The 22613-nt window shown below is 39.4% G+C and overlaps 1 long non-coding RNA gene across 1 annotated transcript; it reads left to right on the top strand.

Moving 5' to 3' along the window:
- Nucleotides 1–18645: 18645 nt before the first annotated feature.
- LOC126614767 (uncharacterized) lies at nucleotides 18646–19457 on the top strand. The gene is made up of 3 exons (XR_007620517.1): nucleotides 18646–18716; nucleotides 18851–18972; nucleotides 19368–19457. It is a non-coding gene; the product is annotated as an uncharacterized LOC126614767 (long non-coding RNA).
- The last annotated feature ends 3156 nt before the right edge of the window (nucleotides 19458–22613 follow it).

Here is a 22613-nt window from a genome sequence, read left to right as displayed (position 1 = left end):
AGCTGACCCATGTGGGTGTCGGGGAATTGGTTTACCCTCTCACGTTGGAGAGCAATTAGTTTACCTTCTCGCATTGAAGAGCATGGTTGGTCCCTCGGGGGGCGCAATTCCTACGGTAAGTCCCTAAGAAGGGCGCGGTCTTCTTTTGAAGTGCAGGAGTGATCAGTTGTTGTAAGCATGCAGCCAAGCCAAGTCGTGATTACTTCTGAATTCCTTATTGAAAAATGAGTTAAACGAACGAGAACTTAGATGTAAGGTAAGAATTGCATAACAACTGGATAATCCTCGGCTGGTGAGGTAGTACCCGTCGAGTTGCTTGAGTCTTCGGGCCTTGATGTAGCGAGAGGTCACACATGGTACTTCCTCAGATTGTAGGCGTTCAACTGTTTTTCGATCTTTTTGTCGTTTTATAGTGGCGAGGGTGTAATTGTTCTTGCCACCTACTCTGCTGATCTTGTACGGACTTTCCCAGATGGGATCCATATTTTTGGAGCCTTTTCTGCTGGCAGTGATGAAGGTTTTTCTTATGACCAGTTCTCCAGGCTAGAATTGTCGGATCTTGGCCCTTTTGTTGTAGCTGGAGAGGAGCTGATGCTGGTAGGTTGCGATGCGAGTGATAGTCTGTTCGCGCATCTCTTCTGCCAGATCTAAGCTTGTGGCCATATCCTTTCAGTTGCTCGTCTTTTGGTTGTGCGATATGCCCATAAACATCCTTGGAGTTCGTCTGGCCATTTTCTTTTCTTATTGGTGAAGTAGTCGGTTGCTATGATCATCATGCCTTTGCCCCTAGTAGTCTTGCTGGTGATTAGCTAAGACTTCGGAATGAATTGAAAGCCTTTTCACCCCCAGTCTTTTGTCATTCGAAAGCCTGCTAGTGGGGCTTCGTACTCTGCTTCGTTGTTAGATGCTTTGAAGCTTAGAGTGATCGCCTGCTTGAGCATTGAAACGTCTGGGGTGGTAAGAACCACGGCTGCTCATGAGCCTTCGTAGTTGGATGTGCCGTCGACATGCACACGCCAGAAATCTCCACTGAGGGAGCAGGTGTGGCTAAAGTGTGCTCGGCTGCCTTCGGGGCATCGTTGGGCCGAGTTGTTGCGTTAGTCAGAAAACTTTACATCTGCCAGGGTCTACGCCTTTATCATCGTCGGTTTGGATTCAGCGGAATAGTGCGTCACGATGATGACTGCTTGCGTTTGAAGGTAAAACTTAAGCTTTTGGGTTACAACAATTATCGCCAAAGTTAGCTTTTGAATTTTTAATAGCATCGATGAGAGCTTTTGAACTGTAGAATACAGGTAGTCGGGCCCCCAGCTCTTCTCGCATGATGGTATAGCTTATTGCTACTTTAGATACCGTCAAACATGCGAATAAGTCCTCCGCTGCTTCTAGGGAGATGATGTTGGGTACTTCATTAAGTCCTTGAATGTGCATTGGCGAGCCTCATCCTAAAGTGCATGCTTCTCTGCCAAAGCAAAAGAGTCTGCCAGAGTTAGATCTTCTTTCATGATCAATTTTTCGAATAGCGGGTGGTCTGCTGGAAGTCCTTTTTGGAAGGTTGCTCTAGCTATCGAGTCGTTGCATCCGACTATTTTTGCCTTCTCTACTTTGAACCTCCTCACATAGTCGCGAAACGACTCTTTTGGGTTCTTCTTGACGTCGAACAAATGGTCAGACTTCTTTTTGATCGAGTGATATGATGAATATTCTTTGGTGAAAACCAAAGAAAGTTCTTAGAAAATCTGAATGGATTGTGGCGGCAGGGTGTAGAACTAATCTTGCGCCTCGCTCTGTAGAGTGGTGGCGAATATCTTGCACATGAGATCATTGTTGTTTCGATAAAGGATCATTGCGCTTCGGTAGCGCTTTAAGTGTCTCTCCGGGTCTTCATCCCCTTTGAAAGATGTGAAATGTGGCATGCTGAACTCGTGTGGAGGCTCTGCCTGCTCGATCTCATCCGTGAAGGGTGACCTGCTTATGTTGGTCATGTTCCGTTGTAGTGCCTCGTCGGTGACCTCGTTGCGTTGGAAATCATGCAATCGCTTGGTCAAGAGTCTCTCTACTTCTTCTTGAATTTGCCTTTGTTGGGGGTAGCGGAGCTCTTAGCTGCTCCCAGCCATGACTTGCTGGTCTAGGCTGCTCTTCCATGTGTTTGGCTCGTCTATGCCGCAGATGCAGTGCATGTGGTGCGTTCCTAGCAGGCGAGCGAGTTCTTCGCAGGCTGCTGGTTGAACTTGAGCTGGATTGAGTGACTGCTTCTCTCTGTCCGTTGTGCTGCCTATTCTGATGTGAGGTGGATGATGCTCCTTGTGGGCTTAGCCTCGAATGAACATTTTGCCCGGAAGGTTGCTCATGTTGACTATCGGAGTATGACCCCAACTGTGAATGTATGCTCATCCGTGGGCCTAGTCGAGAGTGCATGCTCATCCGTGCGCTAAGATGGGAATGTACACTGCCCAAACATTCGGCTCGTGGCTGCTGGAAAGGTCCGTCTGCCCTTATCCTACTTCGGGATACCTCGTCTGGGGTACGTTGGATTCCGATGCGTTGCAAAAGTTGATTCACTAAGGTTGTCTGTTGTGCAAGGGCGCTCGTCAACTCTATGACTTGTCGAGACAAGTGTTGTTCGCCATTTGGATTGGAAGAGCTTAGAAGGAATGCGTCTCCTTGGGCAGTGGAAGGGTGGTAGATTCCGGGCGCGAGATTTGAGTTGGGAAATGTCAAATCCGTGAAAAAATGTGGTGAGAATGCCCCCAGCTCGATGGTAGGTCCGGATGGTTGAGATAGTCTTGGGCCGACTTGGGCTGTTTGGAAAGCCACGAGAGCAGGCTGGGTCGTGAGAGTGGGCTGCTCGACTGGAGCTGGCTGGGCCACGGGAGTAAGCTGCTCGGCAGGAGCAGGTTGGGCCGTGAGAGTGGGCTGCTCGACGGGAGCAGGCTGGGCCACAGGAATGAGCTGCTCGTCGGGAGCAGGTTGGGTCACGAGAGCAGGCTGCTTGGCAGGAGCAGGTTGCTTGGCGGGAGCAGGCTGCTTAGTATGTGATGCAAGCGAATGCGAGGCTTGGGCCCGGGCCCGTGCAAACTTGGATGGCACGACTTGGGCCGTAGCCTTGGTGCCGTGAGCCTTGGATGGCACGGCTCGAGCCGTGGTGAAGGCACCATGGACCTCGCCACGGGTGGCTACCGAGGTAGCCACCGTGGTGGTTCCCATGGTGGAAACTTGTGGTGGTGGTGCTGCTCCACTTATTGTCGCATTTAGCCTCACGAATCTCCGCAATCCCATTTCTTGAACATTAGAATTTTCACTTGTGGAATTTTCTAAATTTCTAGCCATTATATTTTGCTTATACGTTTTATCAAAGAACCTTTGCAAGTAAAAAATTCTAATAATAAGAACGTATGAAAAATATTCAAATGGACTAGAAAATAAAGAAAAAACCTTTTTATGCGAGAGTCTTCTACGAGTATGGATTTCAACTCTCAATGAAAGCACCAATTTGTGGATGCAAATTTCTTCCTCCTTGATCTTGGACAATTTTGCACCTACAAAACAATTAACACCTGGCCAAGAGCCTCACGCACCCACGATGAATGGGGGGGCTTTGGCCGAAGAACCTCCGATGCCAAAGTTAGAATTTAGAGAGAAATAGTGTTTAGAGAATTTTGGGATTTTTTTGCCAAAGTGTTGGAATCAGTGTATATGAATAAATTAGGTTTTAAGTTGATACCTATTTTGGGCACTTTTGACTTGGTTGAGGGATAATTGCCCGCTGCTTGCGCGTAGGAATCCCGGTATGCCCCAATGGTAGTTTTGTCTTCTTTTGTCAAAAATCCACATGTCGCCTTGTGAATATTTTTGGCTCCACACTTTGCCTTTAAATGGTCCTTAAGAACATCACTTTTCAGCCACTCATCCATGCTTGGCAGCTTCAGTGTAAAGAGCCAACACCATATCAACTGTTTTGAAGTATTTGCTGAGGAAATTCGAGACCCGTCAACAGTTGAAGATGAGCACTCGAGAGAAATGCTAGGTAAGAAATCAAGCAAAGGTTCCGGGCAATCAGTTTCTGATCGGACATTTAATTTCAGGTTCTGACTGATTTCTTCATTCCTCCTTGTTCTGCAGGCAAGAGCAAGGGCAAAGGAAATGATAGGGGAAAAGCATGATATGAGATACCTTTGCTTTCGACCCTGATGATATGAGATACTTTTGCTTTTGAAGAAGTAGCGGATGATTAGAACATGTATTTGTTGCACTTGTCTCCACATGCTTTGATGCACCATTTTCACTTGCCTCTTCTGTTTTCTAGGCAGATGTGGTATCTTTTCTGGAAGCATAAGATGTTGAAACAATGGGTACTTCGAGAGTAGTGCTAGGTGAGCAATCAGGGAATGGGTTCTAGGCAGTCGGTTCCAAATTGGAAGGTTGATTCCAAATTGGAAGGGTGATTTCCCAATAGCAAGTGGTAGTGCGGATGCAGCATTGTCACCCACGCTTGTCAGCCAAAAGTGTGGTAGTTGGAATAATGGACTTTGCACATTTTCAACTTTGTCAGTGATCTTTGACAAAGTTGCACGTGATAGCCGAAAGCTGAGATTGCGTTTGAAAAGTGTTGACGGACTTTATGCAAGAAAATCCGGGTTTTGAAATTCGAAGAGTGGTGTCTTTTCAATTTTTTGAACAAGTGGTTGTGTTGCCTCTTCTTTTAAAGAGGTGTCAATTGTATTCAACATGCACATTTTGAAGATTGCCTGCTCGTGAAAATCGTTTCCGGTATATTTCTGAGCTTTTACTCTATCCAACCTTTTTCTTTTAACATTTTTGAAAATGGCTAACCCGTCTAACATTTGCTTAGATTTGAGTCTCAGCAGTGACACAGGTGCACCGCGTCAGGGTAATATATGGTGCCCGTCCTTCTTATTTTCTAATGGCCCTCTTACAGTTGAAGACTCTGTGATGAGGGATGCAACAACGGTTACGGGTTGTAGCTAGGAACCTCATCACTCCTAGAGATAATAGGATACTTTCATGACGGTTCGATGAATTAGCTGTTCAAGATTCCTAGGCTCTCAGTGTCCAGTGTGCGAACTCTGTTTCCAACATGGGCCAACGCTTACTTGTTTGAACTCGCCAAGTTGAATCATTGACAGCCGAGGTGGCAGCTCTTAGTCAAGAGATCAGACAGCTCAAGTGCGAGAATAGAGAGTTGCATGTGCTTGCAAATAGTTATTCGACGGGCATGAAGAGGAAGCTTGATCAGCTGCTGGACTCCGAAGGTCGGATTCAAAGTGACCATCAGAAGTTTGTGAATGTATTCCAGAGGCATTTTTTGCCTTCGTCATCTGGAGTTCGACCAAGTATTGAGGCTCCGAATAATCTATCTTCAGTGCCTCCCTCTTCTAGGGTTCCACCGAGTATTAAGGCTTCAAGTACTGAGGCTTCACATAAGTGACATTTGTGAAGGCTCCTTCTTTTTTTCTTTTGCTTTTCTTCTCATTTTTTTTTGACGCACTTGTAATTTCTTAGAGATATCAATGGACATGCTTTATTTTATTTAGTATGTTGTGCTAAATACAAATAAAACGTATATCTCACCAAGGTGTGTTACTTCCTTTTTTTTTTTTTTTTTTAATGCAATGGTGTCTGATGCACCATCCTCCCCCTCTTTTCTACTTCTCAATTATGTTGTCGCCACCACCTTTTTCCTTTTCATTTCTTGACTTGCTAACATTAGCTTGCACCTTCTTTTTGTGTGTGTGTGTACATGTTATGATGATGAGTATGGTACATTGACACTGCTGGATCCCTTGGTAGGTGCTTGAATTTGCATAGGATATCATTCCTCTTTAGAAAAAATGTGAGCTCCACCTTTGAATTGGCATGAGTGAACTCATGTCAAATGTGTTGATGGGTCACTTTTGAACATGTGCCTTTGTCTTGCAGCTTAATCCCACCTACAACCCTTCACATGGTGCCATGCACTATTCCTGAAATCTTCATATTATATATATATATATATATATATATATATATATATTTTTTTTTTTTTTGTTTTTTTTGTTTTTTGTTTTTTGTTTTTGTTGGCCAACACCTTCCCTTTCTGTTCTATATATCCCCATAGGGTGTAGGGAGAAATGCAGAGGAGCTTGGAGCAGTAGGAGGCTAGGCACGAAGCAGGGAGACAAGTAGGTGTGAGTTGACAAACTTTGGTTTTGTTAATCACATTCACAAGCAGCAGTAGAGGTAAGCAGATGTGAGTTGACAAACTTTGGTTTTGTTAATCACATTCACAAGTAGCAGCAGCCATGGCGGAGGTGCAGAAGCAGCTGGAGCTTGAGGCAGAATGTAAGGCGTCGAGCTTCATGACTAGCTAGTCGTTTGACGGCGGTCATTAAAATTCTTCGCTGATTTTGATCATGGTGGCCAAAATGACAAGCTTGAGGTAGTACATAGCGTCGAGGAGGAGATGGATGGAATCCAAGTCCCACGGCACAGCAGCGAGGCAAAGAAGGACTGGAGCTTTGAGTGTGAGTTGACAAACTTTGGTTTTGTTAATCACATTCAAAGGCAGCAGCAAAGCAGCAAAAGCACACCAACCTTCGAACCCAAGACCCTCGAATTGAGCGGAGGCATGGAAGCTGGTGGCGTCATGAGGTGCATTTAGGCGACTTTGGCGGCGCTGCCTGGACGTCACGGCAAGGAGCGAGGTCGAGCTGGCGGTCCCGTTAGCCTGCCTATCATCGCTGCCCGAGAAGCTGTTGAATCAGCTTTGAACTCAGTAGGTGTTGCACTCTCGTTGTCCACTGAATCCCTGGGTGACGAAGTGGGAGGTGGAGCGGAGCAATGACCGTAGCTGATGTACGGAGGCTTTGTGGTATACCACTTGGTGACAATGTGGAAGATGATGATGTTGTGTATCCTATTGTGGAAGAGATGCGGGAGAGCTGGGAATTTGAGGTGGCGGCGTCGGGCGAGGAACGATTGGGTGCGCCTATTGCAAGTGGGTCGAAGCAACTTTCACTACCATTTCTCTCTGCTTTTCAGATCAGAGAATATGGTGAAGAAATTTGATAAATTTGCAGAAAGCTTTGTTTTTATAAAGCTTCAATTTTTCAGTCGAATCTGCAAAAAGTCTTTGCCTTTCTTGCTTCCAACTTACTCTTCAACTTGTTCAATTTTTCGACGAACTTCGGTGCATTTTCCAATCAAGGTTGAGGCTGAGCTCGGCAATTGTGGTCGAGAAGTGTTAAATTGAAGTCGCCAGGAACGAAAAAGACATCATAGACTCTAATTTTGACGGGTCGCTGAGCTAGGGAGCTGCCCAGCGTTCTGCTGTAGGCGACGAGTAGGACCATCAGTGGAGCCCCGCCGTTTGTTGAGACTTTTATCACTTGAAATCTCATCTTCAGAAATATCGACTGGGGAAGTTATCGTGCAAAGATTCAGCTGAAAACTCCAAGGATGGGATTCAGACTCTTGTATTGTTGAAAGCCGGGACACTGGTTCATCCTCAGTGGTCTCATCAAGAGTGATTGCACAAGATTTGAATGATGGCTACTAGGTTACTGAGGCTTTGTGAGTACAAATGGAAGTCCAACGGAGGCTATATAAGCAGTTGGAGGTGCAGCGTCGTATACCACTTCGAATTGAAACACAGAGCAAGTATCTTCAGTTTATACTTGAGAAATCTTGGAAGGCTCTGAATGATCAGGCTGACTCCGCCGCTGGGCTTGGACTTTAAATGATGGGTTTGCTAATTTTGGAAAAATTTTAGGTTGGACCGTATTTTTTTTTTCTTTTTCTTTGTTGATTTGGGAAAACACACACACATATATATATACACCTTTTTTTTTTTTAACAAACAATATGTAATTTTTTGTACAAAGAATGTAATAATATTGACTTTCATTAGTCACTTTTACTACAACTTTGATGTGACTGAACTCGAAGTTGAATGTTCAAGCTGCCTACGTACCCTTCCAAAAAAAAGATCAAATCATAACGTAGTTCAAATACATTTTTTTTTTGGATTTTTTTTTGTTGGTGATGTTACTGTACTTGAAGTTTTGAAGTTTCAAGTTGCCTACATATCCTTGGTTGAGGAGGGATCAAGTCATGATGTAGTTCAAATGAGCGACGAATTTAACAGTGATTTTGATAATGATTTTGCCGTACACAGTTTATGCTCTTGCGGGCCAGGAGCGTTGGTTCATGCAGTTTAGGCTTGTGCGAACAATGAGTTTGATTGTTGTGGATTTGTCAAGCGACTTGGTAGAGGCGTTCCTCACAATCCTCATAGCAAGAAGCCTTGACTGAGTAATTGAAGAAGTCTTCTGGAAAGAAATCACGCATTGTGATGGGGATGGACGATCTTTGTGTAGAAATTTCATTATCTCCAACACTTTCACATTGTTCTGGAGGTTGACAAGAACTGCTTTGCCCCATTTCCGACTGATGAACTTGTCAATGAGATGGTTGCTGCTTGTCTAATTTCTTTGAAGCGATCTTGGAGAGGTGTTTCTCGCAATCTTCATAGCAATGAGCCTTGGTCGAGTATTTAAATAAGTATTCGAGGAAGAAGAGATCGCGCATGAACGATCTTTGTGCCTAAATTTCCTTATCTTCAACACTTTCACATTGCTTTGGAGGTTGACGAAAGCTGTTTTGCCCCCTTTCCGATTGGTGCACTTATGGAGAAGACGTATGCTTCTCGTGCAGTTTCTTCGGAGTGACATGAGTCCATCCTTCAACTTCGCTTGACTTGGAGCATGCCTCCAGTGGTCGAGGCGACGACTTTGAGTTGAAAGAGCCAGAAGTGACGTATTCCTTAAGGATTTCATCTCCTTTGTCCTTTTAGATCGTGCCGGGGAAGATGTCTTGGACCTCATCTTCAGTGTTGTCCTCTTGGGCTTGTTGGCATGAAGATTGTCCAGTGTGGATGATGGTGCGTCTTCTTACTTTCAGTGGTCCATTTGTGTCAACCTCCAAGATTGCTTGGCGTTTCATCCTTGAAGGAATCGAGCTTTAAATATCGCATTTTTCTGCTAGCTCATCGAGCTTTTCTTCGTTTGACGTTGTCTCCCTATTTCTAGAAAGCTTATTGTTGTCTTCAAGTCTTTCCAAAGCTGACTGATGAGGAGGAGAGCTGGCCATGTTGCTTTGCTTCTTAGGTTTTGACAAGCTTTCAAAAATAGAGCTTTGGGATGTTGGCATGTTAAGCCTCTTGAAGACGGAGGTTCGGTCTTAACCACCAATGCGATTAAGTGCTGACATTCTGGGTTTTGAATGATTCATCATATCAAAGACTGACATCCGAGGGGCGGATTTAGGCTCCTCTTGATCTTGTTCAATGCTCACGCTAATGTGTTGAATGCTAGCATTTTTTGCTTTGCTTGAAATCTTCACGGGTGCATTTGGTGTGAAGCCAAGTCCAGCTTTGTTGTTGTCAACTCCGTAACCATGCTTCTTTAACTTTTTTTGAGTCTCGGTGAGGTCACATTCTTTATTGTTGACGGTGTTTGAAACCTTCTTTCCAGGATTCGAAGAAGAAGCGAAGTCGTACCCAACGACATGAGTTTGTAGGCGTTTGGATCAAAACCTTATTCGATCCTCTTGGTTGGGAGAAAGCTTGGTTCCACCATCTTTGGTAGAGCTTTTATGAAGCATTGTGGTAGTTTTGCAACCTTAGTGTCGCTTAGCTATGTCAGAGGCAAACCTGCATTCGTCTTGAGCAACTTTACATTATCCCTGTGCCGCTGTGCATCGGCTTTGCTTGCTCCAATTTTGAACGGAGATTGACTATTCTTTCTTCTTGATATCGGGATGTATCGGAAGACGGGTGTGTTTGGTCCATTTGAGGGTGTCATACTCCCTTAGGTTGTTGCAGGTTTAGCAAGCTCATCATCGTTCTTACTTGAAGACGACATAGCTTCTTCTTCTTGCTTCTTGGGCATGGCTTGCCATTCCTGTTTTTTAGGTGTTGCTTTGCCCGTGGATTTGATCTCTTTTGGAAGAGCTTCGGGCACCATGTCTTCATCCATGTAGAACTTGGCGTCTGCGAAATGTGATTCGGCTTCGGTGAATGGTTTAGTGTCGCTATAGATCACCTTCACTCATTCTCGATAGAATTTTAAGCATTGGTGAATGGTGGACGGTACTACTCCATTCGCATGGATCCAAGGCTTTTCTAAGAGCAAGCCGTAGGAAGTTCTTGCATCAATCACGTGGAATATCGTGCTTGACTTGAGTTCACCAATAGTCATCTCCACTCGGATCATGCCCATCGCTCTTTGTCCTCCTTCATTAAAACCTTGGATTAGTAGACGACTTAGGGACAGTTCATCCGCCTTGATGCTGATTGTAGTCATTTTTGACTTTGGCATGATGTTTATGGCTGATCCACCATCCACAAGCATGTGGTTGACTTTGTGCTCACTTACGTACCCAGAGACGAAGAGAGAACGGTTGTGAGGCTTGGATCCTAGCAGCAATTCTTTGTTGGTGAAGTGGATTGCGTCCTCGGTGGCACAACATGTGGCATACTCATATAGTGGAAGTTTCAAGCCTTTGTCCTTGCTTTCTTGCACTTCGTAGTCATTGGGACTCGCCAAGACTGCTGTTAGTGCTCTTCGCATCTTCTTTAGCAATCGTGGTGCTTCATCGATGCTAAAGTGTATTGGCAGGTCTTCTTTGGATGTGAGGGCAATTTCTCCCTCGATGGTGATGGCTTTGCCTTTTGAAGGTTCTTCTATTTCTACTTCAACCATGTGACATGCAGCGATATTGCACTGTTGGAAGAAGTCATTCGGGAAGTATTCGTGCAAGGAAACAAGAATGCGTGGCTCTTGCTCCATAGGTTCCTCAACATATGTTGGCTTAGTAGCTTTTACGTTTCTTTTGGGCTTCCTACTGTTTCGGCGACGGTGCTTTCTCATTTGTTCCACCTTTGGTCTTGTGGTTTGTGGTTTTGGTTTCCTTGTTTTTTTTTGTAGGTCACCAATGTCCATCATTCTTTATCATCGGTATGTGCATCTTGGTCTCTTGCCCCCGGTGATGGTTGTGCTGAAGGTGCCGTGCAGCTTGAGCATTAGCGGGAATGGTCAAGTGTCGCTTGGAGAGGTACGGGATTGAAGGATCCAAACGTAATTGTAGTAGTATATGTTGCGACTGCGTCTTCGAGGTCAAGCTCGATATGCCCTTGTTGTGCTAGCTTCTTGATAAGTTCTTTGAGGATGAAGCACTTACCAACATAATGGCTCACGATTCGATGGTACCTGCTGTATTTAAGATCGTTTACGTGATTCATCTCCTCAGGCTGCTTGCATTCGGGTAGCGCGATTCATCTCTAGCAAGTTGTCTAACATTGCATCCATGTCTGAGTCAGGTACACCTTTTACTTCAATTCCCTCAAGGTGCTTTTGTACCTGTCTTGGGTGCGAGGAGGCTCACCTTTCTTTATCTCTCTTGCTTTGATTTTAGAGGAGATTTTGATAGGCGCGAAATAGGTCTTGATGGGCGCAGTGTTGACCGTGAACGCTTCTTTAGGGGGTTTCTTCCCAGTTTTGTCTACATTTGGGGAAAACACCTTATCTTTCTTGAAGTAGGTGATCGGCTTTTTCTTTCCGTGATTGGCAATACTTAGCTCCATGTTGTGGGAACGAGTTGCCAGCTCCTCGAACGTTCTTGGTTTTATGCCTTGAAGGATGTAATGTAACCCCCAGTGCATGCCTTGAATGCATATCTCAATGGTGGAGGTTTCAGAAAGCCGATCTTTGCAATCCAGACTTAACGAATGCCATCTATTGATGTAGTCGACGACAGGTTCATCATTCCACTGTTTCGTATTGGTCAGCTCCAGCATGCTTACAGTGCGGATGGTGCTGTAGAAGCGGCTGAGGAACTCCCTTTCTAACTAATCCTAATTGTTGACAGATTCAGGCTCGAGGTCAGTATACCAGTCAAAGACGTTGCCTTTCAACGAGCGCACGAACTGCTTGACGAGGTAGTCTTCCTTTATTCTAGCATTGTTGTAGGTTTCAATGAAATGGGCGACATGTTACTTCGGGTTTCCCTTTCCATCATAAACTTTGGTAGCTGATACCCCTCGGCATCTTCAAAGCGTCAATTTTCTTGGAGTAGGGTTTTGAGTATAGTACAGAGTCATGTGAGCTTCCTTCGTACTGTGCCTTGATGGTGCTGACGATCATCTCCTGCAGCTGCTGGATAGAGAGAGATCCCATGACTGCCGCTGATTGGTCTAGCTTTAGCTTCTCTTCGACTTTCTCAACATGAGGCTCCTCATCCTCGTCGTTTTCCCTCTTTACTGAATCATTCCCTTACTCGACTTTCACTTCGAGCTTCACATTTAGTTGGTTGACGAGTGCGGTGATTTGCATGTCTTTTTCTTCCACAATCCGTGTTAGCCTTACGATCGCTTCATTCATATGAGCCAACTGCTCATCGATTGAAGTTGCTCCAGTGGTCATGACTTACATGGCTGAGCTGCTGCTTGAGTCGGCATCTGAAAGCATGGAACCAGAGTACTTCCTTGGGCTTTCCTCCATTGGCGCCTTTAGCGAGGCCAGGGTGATCACAGGTTCATGCCTCGGGTGCTCTTGTTCCTTCGATGGAGTTGATGCAGGGGTAGAAGAGGTGGCAGAAAGAGCTCTTGCCTTGCTTCGAGTTGTGATGCCCGAAGTGATACCACCTGCGATGATGACGCTCTTGTTCCTTGCATTGGTTGCGAGAACAACTTGAGCCTTCTTTAATGCCATTTGTGGTTTTTGCGGATTTAAAGATAAAGATGAGAGGTAGAGAAAGATCCTACCGGGCGTGCCAAATTTGTAAACACGGAAATTCATGCGATGAACGAGACAAGAACACGTGTATAAAATAATATTTGTATTAATGATTTAGGGGTTACAATCTCTTTTACAAATTTAGCCTCTGATTCGATCTTTGTAATGTGTAGATTTATGGATTGGGCTGTTGATCCAAGGACCGTAGGGGCTTGATCTTAAGATAAATAGTTGTGCGGATTTGTTGACGTCGTTGATCCAAAGGGCCGTCGGGGCTTGATCTTGAATTGGTGGAAGTTCTTCAAGGGCCGTTGGGGCTTGATCTTGAATTGGTGGAAGTTCTTCAAGGGCCGTTGGAGCTTGATCTTGAAGGAGGATTTCACGAAGAACGAAGAGAGCTTTCTTGATCATTCGAGATTTGCTTGGGAGCTTTTGAGTTTCAAAGGTTCAAGGTTTTGGTGTGAGGTGAATTCTCTTCCAATTTGGGAGTAAAGAAAATGTATGTAAAATCCTCCTTTGATTGCTTGATGGAGAAGCCTATTTATAGGCTTTGAGAATGAGTCACCACCATCCATATGTTTTGGTGGATGTTGTAGGTGGATTGAGTGGAGGTTGTAGGTGAATTGGGTGGAGTTTGTTAGGTGAAATGAGTGTGTGTTGTAGGTGAAATGAATGGGGGTTGTAATTTTAATACAATTGGCAATATTTATTTCACCGAAATTTTAACGTCTACAAAAACTTATGCAAATTTCTTTCCACCTTTCTAGAAGCTTTTCAGGAAATGATTCTAGTTGCGAAATACGGTTAATAAATATTTTATCTAGATAACCAAACTCTAATAGTAAGGCAGGGGTAACTTCTACCACATTATGGCTTTTCTGATGCTCATAACTAAAATGCCATGATTTAAAATCTCTCATGTTAATCCTGGCCACAGCTAAGCTAACATCTGGTTTACAAATACAATTCTCTGTACTATCACAAAGACATGGAGGATACATCTTTGTAATAATATTCATCCCTGGTTTTGGATCAAAGATGGATTGATACAAAGCGCATTGTAATTGTAATTGTAACTCTTTCATGGACTGTGATGCTCTGCTCAGGATCTCATTTTGCATATCTGTTGGCATTATTCTTAGTTTTGCCTTTGAAATTTCTTCTAATAAAACATCATCTAATATTAAGTCTGAAGATATATTCCTAAGAAAACTTTCATATTTTTCTTGTTTTTCTTTGTCACTCAGAACCTGATGATACTCATTACTTTGATGTTACTCCATTTCAACGTCTTCTTCTTCGAGTTCAATCTTAATTTCTTCTATGGGCTCATTAGCCTCTTGTTCTATGGGTTCAATAACCTCTTTTCCTTTATTCTTATGCTGATCAATTTCTAAACCTATTTTTAATTCTCTTTTCAAGGTGTCACTTGCCTTTTGTTGCATTTTAAGAGATTGGAGTTCTTGGTTTATTTTGGTAAACTTACCAAGTAATGACTCATGGTCCCTTGAGATGACTTGAAGGTTGTGCTCAAGAGAATGAATATGCTGCTGATTTTGGTGGAAATTAAAATTAAAGCTATGAAACTCTTGTTCCAAGGCTCTAATTAATTTTTCATGACCTAACCTCATGCTTGGCTGTTTAATTTGGATATTCCAAAAATTATCTAAGAGAACATGCTGCCTATCAGAAAGCCCTGGTACCCTTGACCTATATCTCAAAGTTGGATTTCTGATTCCTTCAACAATATTGCCATTAAAGTTGAACGTAGGTACTGGTGGTGATGCTGGTCTGCTCATGCTATTTTGAAATCTACTGAATGGTGGAGGTTGATGGTGCATCATCATGCCATTGAAAGAAACTCTTCTGCCTTGCAGCCTTATGCTATTTGCTGATGATGGTCCACGATATTCCATACATGTTCAACAAATTAATCTTGATAAGATATTAGCTAATGTATTGTCATTACCTTTTATATGTTCAAAAATTAGTTTAAAACCATTTCCTGTAATTGAATCAACAAAATTAACCCATCTTCGGGCTGCATGTTTATTAGCATGTATTTTGTTATAATGAGAAACTATATTTTGACAATCTGTTCTAATCGTAAATACTTCATTATGTAAAAATAAAGAAAATGCTTTAAGTGAATTAATTATCTCTAAAATTTCTAAATCTGTTGATGGTAATATTGACTGTACATCACTAAACTTTCCTGAGGAATATCTACAAACTTGTTCGTCAGAATTTGGAGACTCCCTATGCTTTTTATGGTATAGTATACCTGCCCATCCTAATGAGGAAGCATCTGTTTTAACTATCTTGTAACTATTATCTAATGGTAATGTTAATGGCTTAAGTTTAGTGATTTCTTCTTTTATTTTTTGAACTAATTTAATATCTTCACTATTAAAATATTTTTGTCCTGTTTTGCTAGTTTTACTATGTAATACTGCTATTTTTCTTCCTAAATCAGGGATAATTTTTTTTACATAATTTAGCAATCCTAAAAATGCTTGTAACTGTTTCTTATCTTCTAATTTGTCTGGAAATTCTAACACATTTTTAGCTATATGATCTTGTAATTGTATTGTACCTGACTTGATATACATTCCTAAAAATTCTATATCTTGCTTTTCTAATGCTATTTTATTTTTGTTAATCACAATTCCATTATTGATAAATTCTTGTAATACTATCTCTAAATGCTTCCTATGTTCATTTATATTTTTACTATGTACTAAAATATCATCTACATAAACACTACAAAAATTATCATATTTCTTGAAAATTTGGTTCATCTTTCTTTGAAAGATAGATGGAGCATTTTAAGTGTCCAAATGGCATAACAAGCCACTCAAAATGTCATTATGGACAAGTAAAAGTTGTCCACTCAATTGATTCTTCTGCTAACCTTATTTGCCAAAAACCTGATTTACAATCAAATTTGTTAAAATATTTACTCTCTTGAATTTTATTTATAAGCTCATCCTTATTTGGTAATTTATAACTATCTTCGTATGTATTATCATTTATTCTCTTGTAATTATAAACTATCCCAGCCTTACCTCTCTTTAGTTCTGAATGTTTTCTTACAATAAATGCTGCTGATCTATGTCTAGACTTAAAGGATCTAAATACTTTTAAATTGAACAACTCTTTTATTTGCTGCTCAAACTCTTGTTTATCTATTAGACTATAAGGCATATCAGCCGTCTTAATGGTTAAATCTGGGTTAATTATATCTAATTTTGCTAGTATTTTATTTTTACTCCAATGTAACTGTGGGTCTTCTCCTATAATCCTAGTTTGTTCTACTAATTGTAACAATTCTTCTAAACTCTTTGGTTTATCTAACTGTAATATTTCTATACAGGTTCCTTCTTCTAAAATCGGGTATTCATGTTCAAATATGTCTTCATCGAACTCATCTACATTATTATGCTCATCATTTTCTTTTGAGTTTTCTAAATGATAACTATCTTGGCCACTAGGCTCTTCTATACTTATGTTTTTGTATGCTTCTACAGTATTACTTTGGTCAGTTATTGTAATGTTTCTTTTGAAAAATGTTATGTTAGGGTTCATAAATAAAAAACCTTGCAAACTTTTTAAAAAGTTTAAACCTAAAATAAATGGATATGATCCTACTGGTGAAACAAATGTTAATGGTAAATTAAATTGTTGTTTTTCTACTTTAATAAACTCATTATTTATACAATGTGTTAAGTAAACTGGTCTCTCATCAAATTGTGTTATTCTTACTGGTTTTGCTAATTTTTGTCTATATTTTTCTGGTACTAACTCTTCTCTTATGACACTCTTTGTACTCCTTGTATATAGCATAGCTATTGTTTGTATTTTATGTTCTTTTGCTAATTCTATTTCGTAATTTTGGTAATTAAAGAACTATTTCTTGGTTTTTCTATACTATGAACAATATTTCCTAATATTTCATTATTTTCTTGTGATTCTGTTGAATTAATTTCTAATAACCTATTATTATAACATTTTTCACATAATATTGAATATGTATTATAGTATTTATTTTCAACTATTTACTACACTTATGACATTTTTCTGGCCAGCCTAAATTGTTGTATTTATATTTTTCTTCATACTGTTCTTCTATAAATGCACACATATACTCTTCTAGATCACTATTTGTGCTACTTGAATCTTATGAGTCTGAATCTATCATGTTAATACTTTCTATACTATAAATACTCTCATTATCACTTAAATTATCTAAACTGTATATTGACTGAATATCCTCATCTTCTTCTAACTTAAACAACTCCATCAAATGTACTTTTTCTTTTGACTGTTCATCTAATTTTGGACATTTAGGTATAATATTTTCAGCTTCTCCACATGAATAACATTTACAATTACTCTTATCTTTTGGTGCTTTATATTTTCTAATCCAAGGTTTGCCACTTCTTTTTCTAAATTGTTTTGGAATATATTTTCTTTTCCTATATGTTCTTGAATGTCTTATGCTGAAATTCTTATGCTGTTTGTAGGGTTTATACGACTTATATTTCTTTTTATATATTTTCTTATGCTTTTTCTTATGGCAACCATACTGTTGTGGTAAATCTATATTTTTACAACACATGTAAAATTGTTTCCTAATTTGTCTTTTAGCTTTTATTTGACTACATTCTTGTCTGAGTATATCATATACATGTTGAATTCTAGGTCTTATAGCAATATCATTTTTCTTCGGATGCTTTTGCCATTCATTCCAAATCTTTTCATCTATTGGTCCTTTTATTTTTGTCATATAAGTATCTAATAAATTAATATCACTAATTCTATCTGTTCTTCCTAAATATTTAAAGAAATATGTGGTATACTTAGATATATACTGTAGATCACAAATTTGTAATTGTTCTAAATTTCTGATTGCTCTTATTTGTTCTTGTTCACTTCTGCCATCTAACCTATTATGATCTAAAAACTCTTGTTTAATCAAAGTAACAAAACCATCAATATTAAAATGTGTTTTAGCTGCCTGATAGTGTTCTGGATTTTGAACTTTCCATGAATGGAAATAATAAAAAACTAAACCATCCAATGTATGCTCAAAGTAATCTAACATATTTTGTGAATTACTAAAATCTAACATTAATGCTGCATGTACGCAACCTTTTTCTCATCTCTCAATCGTTCTTTCCCAATCTTGTGGATCTACATTATCTAAATTTAATATATTACCAGCTAAATTAATTTGTTCTAACCCTCTTAAATATGGAATCCTATTTTTTTAGGTTTTATCATACTTTCTTCCATATAGTCTACTTTTGCTTTTTCATTATATTGTTCATTTGTTGGTTTAAAAAATGGTTGATCAGTTCTACTTGCGTGTCATGGATTTTCTACTCTTGATGTACTATTTTCTTCTGATGGATTACATTTTGCTTTCAATTCTAATAAATTATTATATTCTTTTGATCCTAAAATGTGTTCTACTCCTATTTCTAAGATTAAAATTTTCATTTCTTCGTCTGAAATTTTATGTAGTCCTAGATCATATGTCTTATATTTTTCCAAATATTGTTCTTCATCTAAATTGTCACAGCCCGTCTCGTGATTCTATTTATTGAGGTTGTGAAATGACGAAAGTACCCTTGACGGTTACTAAGGTATGTGTGCGACTTGTTAGTGAATAATATATACTTCCCTAAGTTTGGAAAATTTAAAATGGATTAAAAGTTATTTGCAATTTGTGTGGTTAGGGAATGAAAGTTGGATTTGTTTTGGGATGGACCCCACATTCACACACGGGACACCACTTCCCTCTCTTCCCCGTGATTTCCCTCTTTCTCTTCCCTCTCAGTTTCTCTCTCTCTCTCTCTCTAACCGTACGGACCAAAGCACAAAACCCTCCAATCTTCACGGATCGACGTAAAAAAGGTGGGGTTCTTCATCCTTTCAACCTCCTGATTTGAATGGTGCAATTTTTAGAACTTAGAACCCTCGATATCACGTTGAAAACTCGAGGTCCGTTTTGAGTACTGTTCATGCATGTGTGAATCGTTGATTTTCAGGGAATTCTAAACTTACAGGGAGCTTAGTGAGGTCCCAAGGAAGCTCGGAGTGCTTCGTTTGAAGGTTTTGGACGTCGGGATCACTGAGTTCGAAGTTGGCCGGTTTTCTTGGAATTTCTCCGGTGAGATTTCATCATTTTTAGAGCCTTAAACTAGTACAATGTGATTCTTCATACTTAGGGCTTCATTTTGATATAAAATACGCGAAAAATGGTTGAGAAATGATGAAGAACAAGGAGATTGAAATATATCTCCAGTTTCCGGCGATCGGAAAAACCAGTCTGGCGACTGGAGGAAGAAGGAAACGCGCATGGGGGCGCGTGGGTCCGTGCCCCTCCCGGCGCATGGGGGCGCGTGCAGCCTCGAAATTTTTTTTCTAAAAATACCTCGACGTCCGTGACGTCGAGTAGGTCACTGTGGTATATTCATATGCCCAAATTGAGCATCGTATGAGAAGTTATTTCGAATTGTCGGTTGTGTACTTTAATTAACGTTTTTATAGTTGTTTCGCATATAGGTGATACATATCCCGAGGACGAGCGCATCCAGGGACGTCACGGGAGTTACGACCCTTCGACTTACCAGTGAATAGGCAGTATTTTCTGTATTACCTATATACTATTGTTTTTCCCACAAATTGAATTTATATGAAAGTATGTTTTAGAATGCCTTACATGCATATTGTGAATTATATGAATTGATAATTGATGCATATATATATATATATATATATATGTGTGTGAATTGGTGCTGTGGACGCACAAGTGAGTATCGGGTGAGTTTTATGTTATTTATGTGAATCATTGATAACGTGAATTGTGTTGAGAGCTCATAACCTGCACCCTGGTGATAGTGCTTATATTATTCACCCGCACCGCACGGTCACCTTGGATCCAAGTAGGTGCAAGTTGTACAGACCGATTTAGGGTTCCGACATGCTAGTCGTACAGACCACTAGAGGTGGTTCTGACTGGTAGGTGACCTTAGATTATGTGCACAGATGATTGATGAGAGAAGCATTAGAGCGTATTCTTACACCATTCTTGTCGTACAGACTACTTCAGGTAATTCCGACTTATGTGCAGAGTAGTGTCGTACAGGTCACCATGGTGACTCCGGTTGGTTTGGATATTGAGCTATGGAATTAACCGTACAGGACCAACTGCAGGGTCTCCGGTTGATTCATTATGTCACATGTTACATTGATGCATTCTTAATTTGTTATTGACATTTGTGGCATGGCCTATTTTCTGGGTTTTGATAAAGATTTGTGAATTGAAATATTTGAAGATTTATATGCATATTATATACTATTTTTTTTTCTGGGAAAGCATACAGGTTTTACAGCGAGGGGTTAGAAATGTTTTAATTGAAATGTTTTCGAAAAGCTTTGTTTTATTGACCCACTCAATTTTGTTTTGCGCCCTTCCAGGTTCTAGTTAGCAGCGTTGGTGGCCCACGAGGATCCCCACGGCATTCTGATAGACTACTCATGTAGGACTCACCTTCGGGTGTTGTAACTTAGTAATGTACCTACTTGACTGCACCTTGTACTTAGGCTCTGAATATGTGTGTTCACACTTACATTTAGTCTAGCACGATACTTAGTTATTACTGCTAGTATTCAGTTTTTATTTATTCGTATTTTTCTTATCTATTGTTTCCTCGTTGCACTTTTGGTTACGTCACGCCCACGTGACGACCAGCACGCCTTGATTCTAGGATCGGGATGTGTCATAAATGATCAATATCTTCTATAAGTTTATCTACAGTATAATCAAAATTTTGTTCAACTAAATTAATATCTAAATTATCAAAAGCCATATGTATACTCTCATTTTCGATTTCACTCTCATCCTCTTCTATTTTTTCTAGTTGCTTATAATTACTAAACCTAATTGTTGTTTGACCTGTACTAGTTTCATATATTTGTACTTTATTTGGTTGTCTATTTGGTGCTACTTGTAAATTAGGCAATGTCCACTGAATTCCTTCTAAAAAGCTATTATCTACGAGTTTAGCTTCTATCATATTTATATGTTTACTGCCAAATGTTTGAACTAAATTATGAAACTCTAAATTAAACTTATGATACTTTACCTATATACATTAAGCTAATACACAAATTTTTATACTCTCCTTTCATATTATAATTTTTTGTTCTTATGCTCACTTTAATATATTTACTAAATTCATTAATTGTCATAACATAATTTGGAATACAACCTATAACTGCTAAGTTTGAACTTTAGTCTACTTTAGCTGTTGTTATTGCTGCTTGTTGGTGATTATCCCATTTATCATCATATATGTATACTAAAGCTTTTGTACCTACTTGTGCTCTGGTTAATCCTGCTATTCCAATTAATATTGTTTCTATATGAATCTGACTAAAATGTGATTTTCTCAAATGAGTAACTGCTTCTTTATTAATTAGATTAAGTGTGACTTCTTTATCAATACAACTAACTTCATGTTGACTGATGCTGCTTACAATTCTACTTTTGTTTTCAAATAAACCTAATTAATACAAGCTATATTTATTTTTCTGTGTTCTCTCAAAACCTCTTCGAATAAATTCTTGTGCTTCTTCTTCATTTAGATAAATATCTTCCGCTCTAACTATTTCTTTTCCTTTTTTTCCTAAAGAATTCCATTTTCTATTATCAAAAGGATTTAGCTTAGGTCTTCTATTAATATTTGCACTCAAAGTTAAATTTTCTAATTTATCTAGCAAGGATGGTTGAAGTGATGAAGATGCGTTATGTAAAACTTGGTTTATTTTTTCTATTTGTTCTTCAACTCGATCTAATTTTTCAGCCAAACTTAAAACTAATTGAATAATCAAATTATTTTGCCTAATGAGAATATTACTACTGGATACTTGTGTTGAAATATCTGTTAAACCTACTGGTTCTTTATCTAACTTACTAATTTCTTTCAAAGCCTGGATATATTTTCTGCTAGTTCTAGAATCGGTCATTAAACTAATAATTTATTTATTTTATTATGCAACTTGTCTACTTGATCACTTAACTTTTTTTTACTAATTAAATTTTTTGAACTTCTAATTTTAGCTGCTCAACTATTTTTAATGATCTAAGTTTTACTTGCTTTGGCTTACTATCTATGAGATCAACAAGCTCTTTTATCTCTCTTTTACTAGGAAATCTTTGAATATTTTAATTATTATCTTCTAACTGAGATGTAATATAGTCTAAATTTTGTCTAATTCTTTTTATGGAATTTTTCTGAAAATGTTCTAACAATTGATTTAACAAATGATTATGCTTATTATTTTCTAATTTTATATTTTCTGTTTGACTAATAATAAGATCTACAATAGTATTGGCTTGTGAATTTTCTTCACTGTGCAAAATATGATTATGCTTTCTTGATGGAAAATAACAAACTAAACTATTTTGGTCTAAAGTTATTTTTCTTTTTTAAGGTTCACTAATTTCTAAATTAAGATAATATATCATAAACTAAAGTCTACATTTCTCTAGAGTTACGGCTAACTGGTTTCTTAAAAACTCTCTTTCTTCTCTCAAGGTCTCTAAAACTTGATTTGTTGTTCTTTTTGCTTCTAAAACTTTATGTTGCACTTCTGTGTTATTATATTTACGAATAAATAAAGGATGTTCAAGATATCCAAGATAAAACTTTTGATTCTTCAAAGTACTGATAATTCTTTTGGATATATATGCTAATCTTCTCTTTATGCTAGTTATAGTTGGATGTCTGGAATAATAAATACCTA

This window comes from Malus sylvestris, chromosome 3 (genome assembly GCF_916048215.2).
Source record: "Malus sylvestris chromosome 3, drMalSylv7.2, whole genome shotgun sequence".
Lineage (NCBI taxonomy): Eukaryota > Viridiplantae > Streptophyta > Magnoliopsida > Rosales > Rosaceae > Malus > Malus sylvestris.
This window is presented reverse-complemented; position numbering and strand designations above follow the sequence as displayed.